The 20,469-nt window shown below is 42.3% G+C and overlaps 1 long non-coding RNA gene across 1 annotated transcript; it reads left to right on the top strand.

The window, feature by feature from the left end:
• The first annotated feature begins 202 nt into the window (after positions 1-202).
• On the top strand, positions 203-6,847 carry LOC142443308 (uncharacterized). Its single transcript, XR_012783504.1, has 3 exons — positions 203-380; positions 3,000-3,194; positions 6,713-6,847. It is a non-coding gene; the product is annotated as an uncharacterized LOC142443308 (long non-coding RNA).
• Positions 6,848-20,469: the final 13,622 nt, after the last annotated feature.

Genomic DNA, 20,469 nt, shown 5'->3' on the forward strand with positions numbered 1-20,469 from the left:
ACACGCACACCCACACACAACCCCCCCCTTTTACTCTTTTACGGAAAGTAACACACATGCTTGCATTTTGTACGGATAGGATCTAAGCATGGCGGCCTTCAGCAAGTCTGTGAAGGGCGGGGCCGGAAGTGATTGTATTTGGGCCTTTTGCGGCCGCCGTAGTCACGCGCTGCGTTCCCGTCGCGCCGCGAGCTGCGGCGGGAGTTTGAGGAGGGTCCTGCGCACCGGCGGGGCGGTGGAGCCTTTGGGAAGTAAGTGTAAGTTGTCGGGACGACGGTGAGAGGAGAACAAGTGCGTTTCTGTCTCTGAAACAGGGCGAGCGACGCGCGGACGTGCGGCGTCAGGACCCGGGCTTCTGAGGGCGAGGCGGAGCAGAGGAGGTCAGTGGGCAGCAGGCGGGAGCTATGTTTTCTGGCGACCGACAGGAAAGCGCCCACGCACAATCGCTAGGCTGTTCTGCCCGTCAGGGCCAGAGGGCTTTGCGCCTCTCCCTGAACGACAGAATTCACTGGGTGGACAACCGTTTATAATTATATTAGAGCTTCTTAAATTCTGAGCGCTCCAATTTGCAAAAAGTGGTGGCCTCCTTGGTTACAGATTAGGCTGCTGACTGCAAGGTCAGCAGTTCAGAAATACAAGCCACTCCTGTACAGAAAAGCTTTCGGGAACCCACCCGGGGCAGGTTCAACTGCTCCTAAAGGGTCGCTATAATCGGAATCCACTCGATGGCAGTCAGTGGGGTTTTAGGTTTGGGTTGCTGGTGACAGTGATAACTCAGTGTCCATTTGCTGCGTCCTCACTTCGATTAAGCCGCCATTAAATTCTCTCTGATCATTAACCAAGGATATAGATCATCTCCCCCTCCGGGAGAATGCATGAGAAAGTACATTGCCTGCACTCCTCTGCAGCCAGCCCTCTCCTAGCGCCTGCCTCGGTGTATGCCTGTTGGAGGTCACATTACTGAGCACAGAACAAGGGACATTGTCGAGTCTTGCCTTGACTGGCTTTGTATAAAGGTCCTGGACCAGTCTTGTAAGTTCTTCTATTGAATAAGGTACATGTCCTAGTCATGGTCCCTTTCCTGCTTCTGAAGTCCCACCGGTACCTGTGATGTATGGATCTGCCACCAGTCATGATCTGTGACATGCCTTTTGTTCTATGCCCTGTTATCCAGGGTCCAGGCTGTGAATCCTCAGGTGTTATTTTGACCTCGTGCTAGTGGTCTCCCTGATCCATCGGTGTGTGTGTGTCTTTTGTTTTCTCTTAAAGTTCAGTAAATGTTCTCCTTAAATTATATTTGACATAGGGGTAACTTTTGTACCCTAACACACAATTTGGATCCTAAATGACTCAAGATACAGTTCAACTTTGGGACAGCATCTTGACAGCCATACCTGCAGCTAAAGTGCGGCCCTGCAGCCCCTTGGCTTCTGTCCTGAATGGGCAAGTGTTACAAAGGTCTTTTAGTTCTGCAGAGAAGTGCCCACTCTGTCCCTTAGCCTCTCAGACCTCTGTGTACGTTGGCAGATCTGGTTCCCCAGATAAATACTCAGATGTATACTACTTCATGTATTAACCTCCTGCCCAGAGGCACTCAGCTCTCTTGTTCCGTGCCTTGGGAATTGCACTGCTCTGTCTCAGTCTCTTGGTTCTGCTGCCAACATGTCTGTGTTGCTGCTTCTCCCCATCACTTCCTCTTTTGTGTCACAGCTCTCTGTCTTCTACATTGAAGAGTTTCAATGCAAGAATCTGAGATCCAAAAGCCCCTACTCCTGGCTCTCTCTCATTTTTTTTTTGATGGTAGTGAGATCCCAATTTCTGTCTGAGAAATGCCTCAGTTAAACCTAACAGACGTCCAATGTGACTCATTTCCAGGTTGGGTTTTCAGGCAGTTTATTTGCATAGCCCCAAGTCTCAAGGGTACCAATCTATTGTTTGGCAATTTTCACAATTCTCTTAAACCAAAAAAACCAAACTCACTGCCATCAAGTTAACAGTGACTCATAGCGAGCCTGTATGACAGGGTACAACTGCCCCATGTGGGTTTCCAAGACTGCACTCTTTAGTGGACTAGAAAGCCATGTCACTCGTGAAAGAAGAAATCCCCAACTTACTTTCCAGGAGAAATTGGTGGTTTCCAATGCTGACCTTGCTGTTAGAAGCCCCACAGTAACCACTATGCCACCAGATCTCCTTTTCCTCATTCACATTGTCAGATGACACACCCACCTAAATATTTGGAAGGAGTTAAGGGGCCATCGCAAGGAAGACGTAGAGGCAACTCATTGCATTGGGTTACTGCAAATAATGCTACAATAAAATGTTACTTGTCTTGGAGTTCAAAAGTGCACTCATTATGGCGGGACGTATACTTCTACATATATATATGCATATATATGAATTTCAAAGTGTAATAGGTGATATATGTGTTTAATATGGAGCCGTGGTTTTTGACAAGTGTTAAGTGTTGGACTGCTAACCCATTAGCTGCCTGTAGTGGCTCTATAGTCTCGGAAACACTATAGAACCGTTCTTCTGTGTCCTATAGTTCCTTATATGTGTAACTCTACTTGATGGTGAGTTTTAAAGTGTTTCTAAAGTGATTGTACAATTTACAGCTCTAGAAAAACAGCATTCAGTTTTAAATAGTTCTTTATATAGCCCATTTCAATCATCATAAAGGTTCATTGATTTGTCATTCTCCTTGAGAGTCACACAGTAAGGAATTGATATTTCATGTGCTTTGAGGTAGCGGTCCAGGTTTATTGTTTCTTATTTTTGACATGTGTATTTGATTACGCAATCTCTTTATTATAAAGTCATCTTTTATACATAGGTCTGAAAATTATGAGTTTTAGCTTTTATTGCTCATGGTATTAAGATGTTTTCTGTCACTCAATTAGGAGACCGTTAACAGTATTGGGGACTGTGTTAAGAAGACGGACAGGAACACTTACAGCATCTGGACCTAAACTACTCACATTGTATCCTCCCATCAGCCTGCAGATTTTCACCAACCAGCAGCTTAGAGGAAGAAGGAAGAAGTGCCTGGTTTGGGTATTATTATTTCTGGGATGTCCTCCTGAGAGGCTGAAATTCGTGAGCATCATTGGAGCTGATACAGATAAGACAAACATAGACCATCCCAGTTGCTGGCAGTGTTATAAGGACCAAAGAAAATGAGCAAGACTCAGGTAATTCTGATGCATTTTTTCCTTTTCGGTATTACCTACTAGAAGTCTAGAAGCCTGTATAGTACTGATTCAGTTCACTGGAAAGTGGAAATTTGAAATAGTAGAAGTTAGAGATGAACTTTGACTCTGACTTCAACATAGGATGGAGAAGATTAGGAATATGTTGATCCCAGGAATAACACTAAACTACTGACATTGAACATAATATATCACTAAGGATTCTTTGGATGATATTAGCTTTCAACTGATATTTCATTATTTTATGGCCAACCCATGAGAATCATTCAAATTTAACACTATGCTAAGTTTTTAAGGAGAAATAAGATCACTTCTTTAGGAGAGTCCATTATTCCATGGGTTTTTTTGTCTGAGTGAGTTTCTGTAATGTTTCTTTCTGAAGGTGGTGTTGAATAATATCCCAAACTGCAGCATTTTCATTAATGCCTCTGAAATGGGCCTTGTAGGAATTCTAATTTTAAAATGGTTGATGGCTTCTCACTTCCTCTAATTAGAGATGTAGGAGAGCGAACCAACCATCAGCATCAGCCCTGATTCATGTGAGGCAGAACTTAAACGTAAATCTTCCCTCCAATGGTTTCCAGTTCTGACAGCAGTTATCTTTACACAGTTCTCTCCTTCGCAGATCATTATTTTTTTGCAGTGGCCACATAGAAATTACAGGCCAGAATCACAGGCACAAGTTTTATTAAGTAGCAAAATGTAACTTGCTAACAGAATCAATAGGATAGACATTCGGATCCATGTTAAGGAAACATGTAGGCAGATTTGCTCTTCTTCAGAGCAGGCCTGTTCTCTGTGTCCCTCTCAGACATTGTGCCTTCTGAATATAGGCTCATTTCTTGGTTCCATCTTTATCAGTTCATCTAGATCAGCTCGTTATTGAGATTGTCCTCTTGATCTTGTCGGCCTGTTCCTCGATCTTGGCTGGAAAGCTCTTTGTGGCTCTGTCACTGTTTCCCATGTGCCCAGGTCATTATCTTCATTGGTATAGATCTTGATCCATGAATATTACAGTTCATTTTGCAGGACCAGCAGTAGACCTTCCCTATGAGGTAGAGCTTCAGGATGCTCCATGATTTGCCCTGCTGTATCTCACAAAACTAAATAGCCATCAAGTAAATAAATCCCTCTTCAATATGTGGAAGCTGGTGAGTCCCAAATCCATAGGTCAGTTATCACTCTGGAGCAGTGGTTCTCAACCTTCCTAATGCCGCAACCTTTTAATACAGTTTCTCACATTGTGACCCCAAATCATAAAATTATTTTTGTTATTACTTCATAAGTATAATTTTGCTACAGTTATGAATCATAATGTAAGCAGGATGTGTTTTCATTGTTACAAATTGACCATAATTAAAGCATAGTGATTAATCACAAAACAATATGTAATTATATGTTGTGAAATATTTCTTTCTAATGACAAAAAATGAAATTTTGTTTTGAAGCATGTGTAGCATGGGTAATAGTCTTCACACCCGGTACTCATATGTGGGCGTATCTGCATGTGAGTGGACTTGCCTGAATAACGATAGAGGAGTGGTATCTTGGTTCCTAAGACCATTGGAAATATGTGTGTTCCAATGGTCTTTGGCGACCCCTGTGAAAGTGTCATTCGACTCCCAAAGGGGTTGAGAGCCATAGATTGAGAACTGCTGTTCTGGAAACTTCTCCTCATTGATGTGTTTGCGAAGGCTGATGAACCAGATCATCAGGTCAGACAACAGTCCACTGCCTCACAAGGTGAAGTTGTTGAATCTGGTCCGATAATAGGTTGCAGGGGCTGAGGAACCCAAATGGGAAGGTCACACAGCAAGCTGTTGACTCATGGAGTGGAGGAAGCTCTCAAGTAAGTTCACACAGGCGGCTCGCAGTTGTCATTCAAAGAAATGGCTCATGAATTTCTGGAAGCTGCAAATCCCTAATCCATGGGTTCCTTCTGAACTGTGTGACTGCAGGGGCTAACAAACCCAAATCAACAGCTCAGATGACAGGCTGATGCCTCACTGTCTCCTCTCAAACCCTGCCTGCAGGCAGTTCTCTCTCTCCCTCTTAATAAGATGGCTTCTTGGGCCAACCTAGCACCTTCCCTGCCTAGGCAAGATTAGGAAGGCTCCAGAGATCCACCCAACAGAACTAGGAGGGGCCCCTTGGGGAGCATGTGGTGAAAGATGGCAAGTTCAAGAGGACCTTGTAATTAAAGTTAAGGTAATTCGGTCCAAAGGTGGCTGAGGAGAATTTGTCCTAAGGTTGTCAAGAGGAGCTTGTCCTAAGATGGCCTTTAAGAGCTTAGAAAGTTGTTCTGCACTCAGGAAGGGAGATTATGTCTATGAACATTCTGATCTTGGTTCTGAGTTATGGCTTCTTGTTCCTGATCCCGAGTTGTACCTTGTTCATTAATAGACCACTTTGGTCTATTGAGAGTTGTGTGACCACAGCAACAGATTATCAAACCCGTAAGTGAGACAGAGTGGTGTGGAAGGACTGACTTTTTTTAGTGTTGACAAAAAATGTTGGAGAGGTGAGGTATGTTTGACCTCCGCCATCTGCCCTGTTCGTGATACTTATTGCCACCGAAGGGACCGAGCCTCTTATAATGGTGATGCCTGTAGAAACCCTAATTCCATTTAATAACAAGCAGGTGTTTATCTACTTTGTGTGATTATAAAGCTGAGCTATTGCTAGAACATTCAGATAATGTCACTGGAGCTCAAAATTCTAATTTTATGAGTGGGTGCATTATTTTCGGACACTGGGGTCCCCAACACTCCAAAAGTGATCCTCAGGAGTGACATTGCAATTGTGGGAAATATTAAAAGACAGAGAGCAGACAGCCGGACACAGGGGCTCTCTTCCCATGTCAGGCCTGAGAGAGTGAATATATTTTCCAATGGGTATATATAATGGAGCTTACAGACCTTTCCATAAGGTGTTCATGTCATGCAGTTCGCATGTACATAGTTAATGGGTCATATCTTAAGCGGGTAAGATTGTAAACAAGCAAGATGCTGAGTTACCATCTTGACCTAGTGTTAGTTGACTTCAAACCGGCCCTGTGCCCTCTCCAGGGATTTCCTGCATTTATGTTGGGCTGGCTCTAGAGCCTGATTGTTCAGACCTACAGATAACTTTCAGGCATAATTAAATAGCCAGGCACAGAAATGATTCATCTACTATGGGAGCTTCTTTAAATCTGCTCCTTAATGTAGAGCTAGCTATTGTTGGGGGTACATTATTTGACCTGGAGAATGTATATTTGAAAACACTTATTTCTCAGAACACTGGAGATCTTTCTAAAAATAGGCCTAGTTTTCTGGGCCGATGGTCGTGAATGTAGAAATAAGGTAAGTATATTGTCTACCATGTCCTCAGTTAATGACACATTATGGAATGAGCTACCACAATAGTTTTTATTACTGTTTTGCTTTCTTTACTGTAAGATATATTTTTAAAATCTTCAAGTGTAAAATACTCCATTAAATAAACTCCCCTTACTACAGGAACCACTGACATTCAACGATGTGGCTGTGAAGTTCACCCGGGAGGAATGGCAGCTCCTGAACCCTGCTCAGAAAACCCTATATCAGGATGTGATGTTGGAGAACTATCACAACCTGGTTTCCATTGGTGAGGAGAACTCTCAAGTCATTGACCTCGTCACTGGCTTTTCCTGTCTTATGTGTTAAAAACTTTGCGGTGTTTGTGGTATTCTCAAAGAGGTAGATTCTCATTGCATTGTCTCATCCTAGGTTAGTGGGTTAGGTCTTCTACCCTTGAGAGAACACTATTTACTTTGTTCCTTTGAACGTTATTTTCCTAGAAATACAAAAGTGCATGCTTTGCAAACTTTACGTTAATGTTGGTGTGTAAGATTCTGTAATTTCTCATAACAGGTTATCTACTTGTCACCCCAGAAGCTTTCTCTCAATTGGGACAAGAGAACTGTGTTTGGTATTAGAAGCAAACTATAGTGGAATTTTCTCAGATGCGTGGTCAAAATACCTTAAGGGGAATTGGCTGGGGTAGTTGATTGAACAGGGAGAAGGCCTCCTATCTATGATAGGGGTCCGAAAGTGCTACTTTGAATGTGAGAGTTCACTTGTCCAAGATGTTGAGAGAAGTACACCTGTAGCTCTTATGAGATTAGATTTCCATTTTCTTGTTTTATACTATTGTATGTTTGCTTCCATAATTTTCTTTAACATTCTGAAATTTTCCCTTCTTTTATGTTTCCAATTTACTATGAAAATCTGTCTTGCATGCCTCTCCAAACAGAGAACTCTGAATTTGTAACTGTCCTCTGAATACAGCACATTCCTCCCCTACTGAGTCAGAATGGATTGCCATTTGCAGTATGCAGCACCGTCTTGGATCTTGAGCTCCCACCATAAACGGGTCTCCTTTCTGCTTCCTTAGCTTCCCCCCTTGGAGTTTCTTTAAAGGTTTTGGTGTCCATTTTCTCATTCGTTGTCCTGTTCCTTTAAAGTTTTCATCATGCAGGTGATATCAGTTCTTTTTTTGTTTCCTTAGAGAGATGGTCAAATTGCCTTCTCTGCTGGAATTCTTTAACAGACATGTTTCTCCATATTTTATTCCTCTTGTTAATACACATTTATGACTTCTGTTATTTTTAGGTATTTAAAATCATCTTCCTAGCAAGAAAATTGTTATCAGCTTAGAACATACTTTAGCACTGTACCTTCAATATTTTTGTACCTGTAAGATTTTTATTTTAAGTTGTCTATTCCTCTAGTAATTTTCTAAGTGGAAAGGGCATTTTTAACATCGTGTATTCTTGCTTTTTTCATTACGCACATGTCTGCTATAGATCCCTTAGTATACAGTGTGCCTTCCTTAGGCCCACTACTTCTTAACAGGTCCAATACACGACAGATGACCGTTGCTGCTTGTAAAGAACATTTTTGCAAGATATTCCAATAGATCTTAGTAGTTATTCAAGCAATGCATAGTATGTTCAATATTGCTCTCTTTTCTTCTCTGTCTTTTGAGTAGCCTTTTGGTTTCCATATGGAAGTTGGCTTTCATGTCATCCCACATCCCATCTGGTCTCGGTCATTAGTCTTCAGTCAGTCTTTTATTCCCCAAGTTTATTCTTTACATAGTCTCTAAGCTTTGTGCTCTAGCTACTTTGGATAGCTTCTACTTGGATTTGAGCAATTTATAATCTGTTCCATAGTTAACCCATGGGCGTGTTTTGACTAATAAGCGTCTCCACCATTTTTTTCTTTAGATGTGGTTGATTTGATTTTCATTTGTTAATTCCGAAAGATCCATATGTGTAGTTTCCATTTCTGGTGTTTAATACGGAATTTGCTATGAATTCATCATTAGTCTCAAAATTTTATCAGTAAACTTGCGCGTCATCTCTATTACTAAGATCACATTTTCCAACTACTGATACTTTCCCCAAATTTTACATTCATCAGTGTACATGATTGTATGGTTGATCAATGTCAGGCTCAAAATTCATGTAAATTTTGCAGTATATTTTTTAAAATATTTTATTGGGAGCTCTTATAGATATCATAACTTCCAGTAGTTCAATTACATGGAGCAGTACTGTACAATTGCTACCACAGTACATTTTCTTCTTAAATTCCTTGATGTCAGCTCTCCTTTAACCCCTCTCCCCTCAATTTCTTTATTGTGGAAAACAGAACCTGGATGAAAGTGTGATGAGCCTTATCTCTACTCTCCTGACCATAGGGCTTGGGAGACCAGTACTAGTGTTGGAAGAAAACTTCCACAAGCTCCAAAGCTTGAACTGCTAATGCACAATCTTCAGATAGAGTTTTCCCCAGAACTGTCCTCCAGTAAGATGTTAGTGTACAGCTGCTACAGGCGCCTGACTTCTTGCTACTCAGCTGAAAGATGCCTAGCTTTAAAAGCAATCAGGTTCCCTTTGTTGCTGTCACTCAAGGAATCAACTATCCCTTTGTCTCTTTAATGCCCCCTGGATTGGTCCTAAGGGACAGTTGTGTAATTGAAGGGCAGATATAAATGGGCTTTGTATTCTTTCACCAGTTTATGTAAACTCAGGGCATGCAGCTCCCATCCCCACTCACCCCCCCAACCCCACCCCCGCCCACGCACACACAGGCAGACACCTACCTACCTAACAAGGTAGGCGGGATCTTTACCCTGGGGATCCCTGAAATGATTGGATGAGCATCTTAAGACCAGTGCTGAGGGTAGCTGGAGTAGAGTAACTGTCTCCTGAGCAGGGAGAACAATAACAACAACATGTCTGCTTTCGTAGTTAAAGCTACTGGCAGATAGTAATTAGTCATATGCTTGTATGAAGTATCATTAAGGTAGCACTATAATGAGAGGGTATTGTGGGGATGATTTTTAATTAAGAGAATGTGACTGGGACTCTTCTCCAACTTACAAATCTGAATGCTTCTGCGTTTGCTTTAATTGGTGCACAAAACTAAATAACACTTGTACTAACCTGTCTTGCTTGCAGGCATATGAATATTAGCCTACCACTGACAAAATTATACATCAGGGAAGATATTGCAGTGTTCTTTTGGATAATGAATGTGATGCCAATCTTCTTGAATTTGTCAATCTCAGCCGTATAAACCACTTGATTATCTAGTTAAGAAGAGCTAGTACCAGTCTATTAAAGTTGAATAATACATACACTATCAATTTTTTACCATTCCGTTTTGTCTTGACAACTTGCAAGTTTTTCATTATAATATTGCATGTATGCCATTTTCCAATTATTAGAGGATATTTGCAGCTATTTTTCTCATTTTTAGTCATGCCATGTCAAGCACTGAAGGTCCCCAAAGCTCTTCCTCCATCCACATCATTACTGTTGACTGTACTTTGAGGATTTAGTATTTCCTCAGTGTTATTTCATTGCCATCAAACCTGAGCGGTCCATGTTTGATCACTGGTCTTCCTCGCAGTCCCTATTTCTGGAGATTCCACTAAGACCTGTGCACCATGGATGGCCCTGCTTGTCTTTGAAACACTGGGTGGCAGTGCTTCTGGCATCACAGCAACCTGCACGCCACCACAGGACAGCACTGTAAGATGAGTGCTGTGAGCTAGAATACAGGCTCCACAAACATAAAGAATGTGTTTCTGTTCCATAATCCCTTTCATATATACCTGTAAAAATGGTTTTCTCCCAAGTAGAATATTCAGCATGTTTCACATTCCCAATTTTGTCTAGTACTTAATTGTTTTTCAGTTAGATTGATGCAATGAATACATCTAACCTCTACCAACTGGAATTAGCAAGTCTTATCACTCCTGTGGTCTATTGGCCTCATGTCTTCCTTCTGTTATGTTTGTTGTATATATTCATGTACCTCTTTAAGCAAATATCAAATCTGTGTCCATTTATCACTTTCATATCCAACCTGATTTCTATAATAACTATTTTTATCATTTGGATTTTACATGTTTGTATTTTGTCCAATGGGCAATAAACATTAAGCATAGTGTTTTATTTATATTCATATAAGAGGGTTGTCACTAAAGATCTACTTTGTATCAATGCGTATTTTAAGGGCTGTATTGTAAACCAATATGTTGAAAATAGTCAATGTTCTGTTCTTTTATAGAAATCCAGGAAGATGATGATCATTTGCTTGAGCACTTGCAATGTGAAAGATGCATGGACAGAATAGAACAATGCTATAAATTTAATACCTATTCTCAGCATAAAAATAATTTTCCTCCAAAGGAAGCTTATGAGATGTTTGAATTACATGAAAAAATTGTAAAATCAGATTTAATCATTCTAGAATTAAATCAGAACAGACGCAACAAAATACAGAAGTCAGTTGTGCTCAGTGAAGATGAGAAAACTTTTCTCCACATTGAACAAGAGCAATTTTGTACTGAAAGAAAATTCCCTGAGTGTGAACCACCCAGGCTCATGAAGTCACAATGCATTCAGCATCAGGAGTCTGGTGAACTTGAGAAACCACACGCAGGTGATAAATGTGGGACAACCTCCATCGAGGACTCTCAATGCAGTCAGCGTGGGCAAAAACTCAAAGTGTTCAAACTCAATGAGCATTATCAAAAAAGTCACGAAGGACAAAAGCTATATAAATGTTTGCAATGTGGGAAAACTTTCCACAGTGTGTCATGCCTCAAGGGACATCAGGAATCTCATGTGGCAGGCATGTCCTATGTATGCAGTGAATATGGGAAAGGCTTCACCAGGAAGAGTGATCTCACTGCTCATCAGCAAACTTATACTGGAGAGAAACCCCATGTATGTTGTGAATGTGGAAAAGCTTTTATCAGGAAGTGTATGCTTACTGTTCATCAGCAAACTCATACTGGAGAGAAATCCCATGTATGTGGTCAATGTGGAAAAGCCTTTCTCAGGAAGGATGGTCTCACGGGTCATCAGCGAATTCATACTGGAGAGAAACCCCATGTATGTGGTGAATGTGGCAAAGGCTTTATCCAGAAGGCTTCTCTCACTGTTCATCAGCGAAATCATACTGGAGTGAAACCCCATGTATGTGGTGAATGTGGAAAAGCCTTTATCAGGAAGACTTTTCTCACTGTTCATCAGCGAACTCATACTGGAGAGAAACCCCATGTATGTGGTGAATGTGGAAAAGCTTTTATCAGAAAGTGTAAACTTACTGAGCATCAGCGAGCTCATACTGGAGAGAAATCCTTTGTATGTGGTCGATGTGGAAAAACCTTTCTCAGGAAGGATGGTCTCACTCTTCATCAGCGAACTCATACTGGAGAGAAACCCCATGTATGTGGTGAATGTGGAAAAGCTTTTATCAGAAAGGGTAAACTTACTGAGCATCAGCGAGCTCATACTGGAGAGAAATCCTTTGTATGTGGTCAATGTGGAAAAACCTTTCTCAAGAAGGATGGTCTCACTCTTCATCAGCGAACTCATACTGGAGAGAAACTCCATGTATGTGGTGAATGTGGAAAAGGCTTTATCCAGAAGACTGCTCTCACTGTTCATCAGCGAACTCATACTGGAGAGAAACCCCATGTATGTGGTGAATGTGGAAAAGCCTTTACCGTGAAGTGTACTCTCACTGTTCATCAGCGAACTCATACTGGAGAGAAACCCCATGTATGTGGTGAATGTGGAAAAGCTTTTATTAGAAAGAGTAAACTTACTGAGCATCAGCGAGCTCATACTGGAGAGAAACCCCATGTATGTGGTGAATGTGGAAAAGGCTTTAACCAGAAGAGTTCTCTCACTTTTCATCGGCGAACTCATACTGGAGAAAAACCCCACATATGTGGTGAATGTGGAAAAGCTTTTATCAGGAAGTGTATGCTTACTGTTCATCAGCAAACTCATACTGGAGAGAAATCCCATGTATGTGGTCAATGTGGAAAAGCCTTTCTCAGGAAGGATGGTCTCACGGGTCATCAGCGAATTCATACTGGAGAGAAACCCCATGTATGTGGTGAATGTGGCAAAGGCTTTATCCAGAAGGCTTCTCTCACTGTTCATCAGCGAAATCATACTGGAGTGAAACCCCATGTATGTGGTGAATGTGGAAAAGCCTTTATCAGGAAGACTTTTCTCACTGTTCATCAGCGAACTCATACTGGAGAGAAACCCCATGTATGTGGTGAATGTGGAAAAGCTTTTATCAGAAAGTGTAAACTTACTGAGCATCAGCGAGCTCATACTGGAGAGAAATCCTTTGTATGTGGTCGATGTGGAAAAACCTTTCTCAGGAAGGATGGTCTCACTCTTCATCAGCGAACTCATACTGGAGAGAAACCCCATGTATGTGGTGAATGTGGAAAAGCTTTTATCAGAAAGTGTAAACTTACTGAGCATCAGCGAGCTCATAATGGAGAGAAATCCTTTGTATGTGGTCAATGTGGAAAAACCTTTCTCAGGAAGGATGGTCTCACTCTTCATCAGCGAACTCATACTGGAGAGAAACTCCATGTATGTGGTGAATGTGGAAAAGGCTTTATCCAGAAGACTGCTCTCACTGTTCATCAGCAAACTCATACTGGAGAGAAACCCCATGTATGTGGTGAATGTGGAAAAGGCTTTATCCAGAAGCCTTCTCTCACTGTTCATCAGCGAACTCATACTGGACAGAAACCACATAAATGTAGTGAATGTGGCAAAAGCTTCATTCGTAAAGGAAATCTCAAAACTCATCTACAAATTCACAGGAGAAAAACCCTATGTATGTGGTGAGTGTGGCAAAGGGTTTATCCAGAAGACTTCTATCACTGTTCATCGGTGAACTCATACTGGTGAGAAATCCCATGTATGTAGTCAATGTGGAAAAGCCTTTCTCAGAAGAATGCACACACTGTTTATCGGCGAACTCATACTGGAGAGAAACCCCATATAAGTAGTGAATGTGGCAAAAACTTCATTCATGCAGGAAATTTGAAAACTCATCTATAAATTCACAGGAGAAAAACCCTATGTAGGTGGTGAGTGTGGTAAAGCTTTCAGCCAGACGCAATGCCTTACAGTACATCAGAGATTTCACAAGGAAAAAAGCCCTTTGCTTGAATTAAATGGAACATCAAATGGAACATCTTATATGTGGACGTCAGATCTCATTAAACATGAGAAATTTTCAACAAGAAAACCTTTCATTGGTGTTAGTGTAATAAAATTTTCAAAATAAAGGAAGAGGTGCTGGAGTTTGTCCTGAGCCAAGTGTGTGAACGGACAGTTGTGGCTTACCACATGGGTACCCATGTTCTGTGTTGCTGTCCCTCTACTGACTTGGCCCACCATTTTGGGGGCAGATGACTTTCCAGACTTCCACAGAATGTATGCTCTTCCAGCTTTCAGTGCCTGAAAGAGAGCTGAACCTAGTGTTTTTGGATAACAGATGTACCAACCAGTAGAGTGCCCACCTAGTTGCCAGTTGTGCCTGCCGCACTTGCATGTTCTTTCTTACCTCCCCCTCCTGCCGGAGACAGCACAGAATTACCATAAAATAAAAATAAAGAAAAGAGAGGATGTGTGGGAACAATTCATCCTGAGGATGAATGGACCACGGTGAGCTTCAACCTCCACAACCCTGAGATAAGAAGAACTAGATGGTGCCCAGCTTCTACTGCTAATTACTCTAAAGGGATCACAAAGGGGGTCCTGATTTGAGTGGGAGAAGAAAGTGGAACAAACCAAAATCATAAAATAGATCAGGCTTACGGATCTGATGTAGACTTGGAATCCCCAGATTATGTCCTCTGGTGACTCTTCACTCTTGGATCTGTACTCACTCCTCTGACTCAGATTTCAGCCCAACAATTTACAGGCTCAGAGGGGAAGAATTACATCTGAGAGGTATACACTCCTTAGAACAATCAACGATACTAAATCAAAAGGACAGCATTTGCTTATGGATAAGAACTTTTGAAAACAAGAAGGAATAGGAAAGAAGGATGAATAATATAAAAACACAAGGAGGATTGAAGTGGGAAGAAGGTTGGTATGTCTCGGGAATTGCAATCAATGTATGAATGTGGCAACCACATACATGGGGTTTCTCTTCAATTTACTCTGTAAAGTTTTGAATCATAAAAAAAGTTTTTTAAAAAAATGAAGAGTTCATGTCTCATCAATGCTTTCTTGTAGGATAGTTACCAGGTAGCTGTAATAAGTGTGTAACAAACTTTTACCTGTGTTTCTAAGTTTTCTTGACATAAATCTACAAAATGTAAAAGCCTTAAATTCAGTCAAGATGGGAAACTCTCCACTGGTAGTCATATGACATCACATACCAGTGATGTCACGCAGAAGGAAATCTCTGGCAATATAGTGACTTTGCAAATACCTCCTTGGTTTCTCTCTGTCAGTAAACTACATTAGGATTTTAACCTCTTAAGTTCACTGCACTTGGAAAAAGTAGCAGAAAGGGCACAAGCTCAAGGAAGTATAATCTACAGACATAGCTATTTATGTAGATTTTGATATTGAGATATATACTACAGTAAAATACTGGTAAAAAAAGATCTGGCTCAAAGACAATAAAGATATTCCACAGGGTTTAGGCTGCTTTCTTTACTGAGGAAAGGGGAAGTATTTAAATCAGGCTATTCGGAGGGCTTGCTCTACCTGAACTTTGCACATACATTACGGCTACTGTAGTCAGAACAGAGTGGTACTGGCTTAATGACACATATTCAGACCAATGTAAAAAAGCCGAAGACCCAGAAATAAAAACATCAGCATACAGGCAACTTATCTTTGATAAGGGCCCCAAAAATATTAAATGGGAAGCAGATGCCATCTTCAATAAATGGTGCCAGAAAAAATGGATATCTACCTGCAGAAAAATGAAGCAAGACCCTTACCTCACTTTGTACTTTGTACTTCTTTTTCTTTTGAATTCATTTTTTTTTTTGAGAATTTGTTAATAATTATTTGTTTCCTAACACTAGTATTGGCATAGACAATATTTTCTAGGGTGTTCTAAGAGGAAATTATCGCACAATGTGCACTAGTGAGTATTCATTAGAATGAAAAAATTCAAGATATATCTGAGGGTGTGAACAAAATTTGAGACTCAACATGATCATTTTTTTACTGCATTTAATATTTCTAACTTTGACAACAAATGGCAGTAGGTAGTATCTGGATTGTAAACAGGTCTGAGCAATACATAGTGCTCTGAAATCTGCCTGGTGAAAGATAGACAAAACCCATTCCAATGAAAAGAAGGCATGGTCAGATGCATGAAGGTTCCCTAGACTCTATGCACAGTGGTCCCTGGAGAAGTGCTGACAAGGTAGGGAAATGACAAGGTAGGGAAACCACAATTTCTGATAGTAAAGCAAGCCTCACTGCCTTCATTCCCTTGTCTCTGCTGAAACCGAGTTTGTGTCTGCTCACAATGACCTCCCATCACTGTGTATCTTGCACAGTAATACATGGCTGTGCTCTCAGGATTCACAGAGCTCAGTTTTTAAATAAACATGGTTCTGGGCAGTGGCCCTGGTGATGCTGACTCAGTACTGGAGAGCTGGATTATACTTCGTGCCCCCCATTCTCCCATATTATCCCAATCCACTCCAGACCCTTTCCTGGAGTCTGGTGGACTCAGGTCACATGATAGCTGGTTAAAGAGAATCTAGAGACAGCACAAGTGAGAGACAGGGTCTGTGAGGGCCTCACTAGTCCAGGGCCTGATTCTTGTAGCTGCACCTGGGCCTGTACAGCTGGGGATATAGAGAAACACAGTGAGTCATGTGCTCGGATGCTGCACTCCCAGACTTCATGTCTGACTCCCTGAACCACTCACCTCCCTGAGTTGCCAGAAAGAGGAAAACTCACACATGCTTCTTGTTCATGTGGATAAGATCCGTGACACCCAGAAAATGCTCTCCTGGTGAGAAGGAATATGAATTTAAGTCCATGCGTGCTGTGGTTTCATTTGGGTTCTAGTCAGGCATTTGCGTGTGGGAGGTGCATGGTATGTAAAGGTGGAAAGGGCTGAATGGGGCCCCTGCCTCTGACACTCACACTAGAAAAGCGATGCTGGTGGAGTCCTTGGGAGAACACAGCCCTCTCTGAGGTCTTCACTCTACCAGTCATGCGGACAGCTGTGCAGATTGTAAGTTGAATGTAGCTTTACATCCATTACCATCAGAAGTACACAGATGATCTGGTGAAATTAAAGACAGTCTCTATCCTTACCAAGCAATGGAATCAAGACTAAGCCTACCTGAATCTTGTCATTCCTTTGACCATGTAGGGAAACAATATATGTCATCCCTAAAACTCCTTTCCCCTATAACATTCCAGAATATTTGGGAAGGGATAAAAGACACTTTGTTATATTCTATATTTAATATTGGAATAAAAGTGTTTCCTAACAAGTTTATTTGTGGGGTTACAGGAACCCACAGAAATCATACGAAGGTCGTTTTTCTTCCCCTGGTTTAGTACCCTATGTGGGTGATGGGTATTCTGAGCCCCCTGCTGACAGCAACCCATCACATACAGGAGAGGTGTTTCCTGGGCTTCCACTGTCTTCCAACTTCTGTGGGGCACACAGTAACATTTTCTCTGGTCATAAGTATTCAGACGGTTGGTCAGGAGTGTTAACTGGAGTTGTCTCTGCAGATTTCCAAACACGGGCAGTGGAGCTACCATAGTGGTCAGCACAGCAGCTCTAACTGCAGTCTGTATCCAGGCTCCTGTTCGGCCTTAGCACCCCTGCAAGTCAACTTTCTCCCTGAGGTTATTATTATTTTTTTTAATTTTAACAATATATTAGGGGCTCATACAATTCTTAATCACAGTTCATACATATACATACATCAATTGTATAAAGCACATCTGTACAGTCTTTGCCCTAATCATTTTTTTCTCCTCTTTTATTTTTTTACATTTTATTAGGGACTCATACAACTCTTATCACCATCCATACATATACATACATCAATTGTATAAAGCACATCCATACATTCCCTGCCCCAATCATTCTCAAGGCATTTGCTCTCCACTTACGCCCCTTGTATCAGGTCCTCTTTTTTTTTTTCCCCTCCCTCCCTTTTCCCCCCTCCCTCATGTGCCCTTGGTAATTTATACCTCGTTATTTTGTCATATCTTGCCCTATCGGGAATCTCCCTTCCCCCCTTCTCTGCTGTCCCTCTCCCAGGGAAGAGGTCACATGTGGATCCTTGTAATCAGTTCCCCCTTTCCAACCCACTCACCCTCCACTCTCCTAGCATCGTCCCTCACACCCTTGGTCTTGAAGGTATCATCCACCCTGCATTCCCTGTACCTCCAGCCCTCATATGTACCAGTGTACAGCCTCTGTCCTATCCAGGCCTGCAAGGTAGAATTCGGATCATGGTAGTTGGGGGGAGGAAGCATCCAGGATCTGGGGGAAAGCTGTGTTCTTCATCGGTACTACCTCGCACCCTAATTAACCCATCTCCTCTCCTAAACGCCTCTATGAGGGGATCTCCAGTGGCCGACACTTGGGCCTTGGGTCTCCACTCGGCACCTCCCCCTTCATTTAATATGGTATATATATACATATACACATATATACACATACATACACACACATATCGTTTTTTTTTTGCATGATGCCGTATACCTGGTCCCTTGGCACCTCGTGATCGCACTGGCCCGTGTGCTTCTTCCATGTGGGCTTTTTTGCTTCTGAGCTTGATGGCCGCTTGTTCACCTTCAAGCCTTTAAGACCCAGACACTATCTCTTTTGATAGCCGGGCACCATCAGCTTTCTTCACCACATTTGCTTATGCACCCATTTGTCTTCAGGGATCCTATCATGGAGGTGTGCAGTCAATGATATGATTTTTTGTCCTTTGATGCCTGGTAACTGATCCCTTTGGGACCACTCGATCCCACAGGCTGGTGTGTTCTTCCATGTGGACTTTGTTGCTTCTGAGCTAGATGGCCGCTTGTTTATCTTCAAGCCTTTAAGACCCCAGTCACTGTCTCTTTTGATAGCCGGGCACCATCAGCTTTTTTCACCACATTTCCTTGTTCACCCACTTTGGCTCCAGCCGTTGTGTCGGGAGTGTGAGCATCATAGAGTTCCAATTTAATAAAAGAAGGTATTCATGCATTGAGGGAGTGTTTGAGTAGAGGCCCAAGTCCTTCCGCCACTTTAATACTTAACCTATATACAGACACAGATCTATTTCCCCATCCTCCTATATATATTTGCATGTACATGTCTTTGTCTAGACCTCCATGAATGCCCTTTGACTCCTAGCTCTTTCCTCCATCTCCCTTGACTTTCCTGCTGCCCTACTACCATGCTTTGCCACCTGGGCTAGAGTATACCTCTTCTCTAAGCAACCTTACCCTTGATCATTTCCCACCATGCCTGCCACTCCCCCTTCTCTACCATTTGGGGTCCCATGTTTTTCCCTTGTCTCTGGGTTTGTTAACACCACTTCCTTACCCCCTCTACCCCCCCACCCCAAGTCCCCCCGGAACTGTCGGTCCCGTTGTTTTTCCTCCAGATAGTTCATCCAGCCTGTCCTATTCAGACAGACATGTGGAGTCACTAACATGCACGAAAACAAGACAGAGAAAAACAAAGCAACAGTATACAACCAGACAACAAAACAACAAAAACAAACCACTGACAAAGAACAGAACAAAACAGTTCACAAGAGAAAAGCTTGTAGTTAGTTCAGGGATCGTTTGCTGGCCCTTAGGAGCGTTTTCCAGTCCAGTCTGTTGGGGCAGCACGCCCTGGCCTCAAAGTCCACTTTCAGCATTCCCTGGGGACCTTGCCACTCCATTCCCTTGCTGTTCCGCTGCACTCCCCCAGTGATTTGCCTCGGTGTGGTGGGATCAGGTCAGGTGCAATTCCCACAGTGTGTCTCCGGTGCTGTCCCCTGTATCGCCCTTAGTCACTGAGGGGCATCATGTCTCATAGTAGGGCCAGCCATGTTGTTCTCTCTGTGAACTGGCTGCTCTACTCAGGAACATCATCATCACGGCCTGGTGGGCCAGGTTGTGCTCCACTCTCTCCTACTGCCCCTTCGTCTGCTCCCGTGTGCTCTGATCAGATATGTCCATCTCCCGGAGCTGCAGAGTCAATGTCGTCCTTTGGAACAAATTCTTTTCGGGGGAGGGGCAGTAATCCACTTAATTTTTGGTGCTTGGGCCAGCCTCCCAGACCTCTCCACTCGTTCCCTCTTTCACGCCGGGATATTGCCTTCACATCTTGTGACACTGGGTTGAAGTCTGGTCCCACTTTCCCTGTGGAGATATAAACAATGCTCTCCCCTTGGGTGGATTAATGCCCCATGACCCCACTACCCTTTTCTTCCTTATATTCATCCTTTTGTTTTCCTTTCCCCACCTCCACCATTGTCTACCATGTACAGAGGTTATTATTTTTTAAACATTTTATTAGGGGCTCATATAATTCTTATCATAATCCATACATATAAATACATCAATTGTATAAAGCACACCTGTACATTCTTCACCCTAATCATTTTCAAAGCATTTGCTCTCCATTTAAGCCTTTTGCATCAGGTCTTTTTTTTTCCCCCTCCCTCCCTGCTCTCGCCTCCCTCAGGAGCCCTTGATAATTTATAGATTATTATTTTGTGATATCTTGCCCTATCTGGCGTCTCCCTTCACCTCCTTTTCTGTTGTCCATCCCCCAGGGAGGAGGTCACATGTAGATCCTTGTAATCGGTTCCCCCTTTCCAACCCACTCACCCTCTACTCTCCCAGTATCACCCCTCACACCCCTGGTCCTTAAGGTATCAT

This window comes from Tenrec ecaudatus, chromosome 3, assembly GCF_050624435.1.
Source record: "Tenrec ecaudatus isolate mTenEca1 chromosome 3, mTenEca1.hap1, whole genome shotgun sequence".
Taxonomy (NCBI): Eukaryota; Metazoa; Chordata; class Mammalia; order Afrosoricida; family Tenrecidae; genus Tenrec; species Tenrec ecaudatus.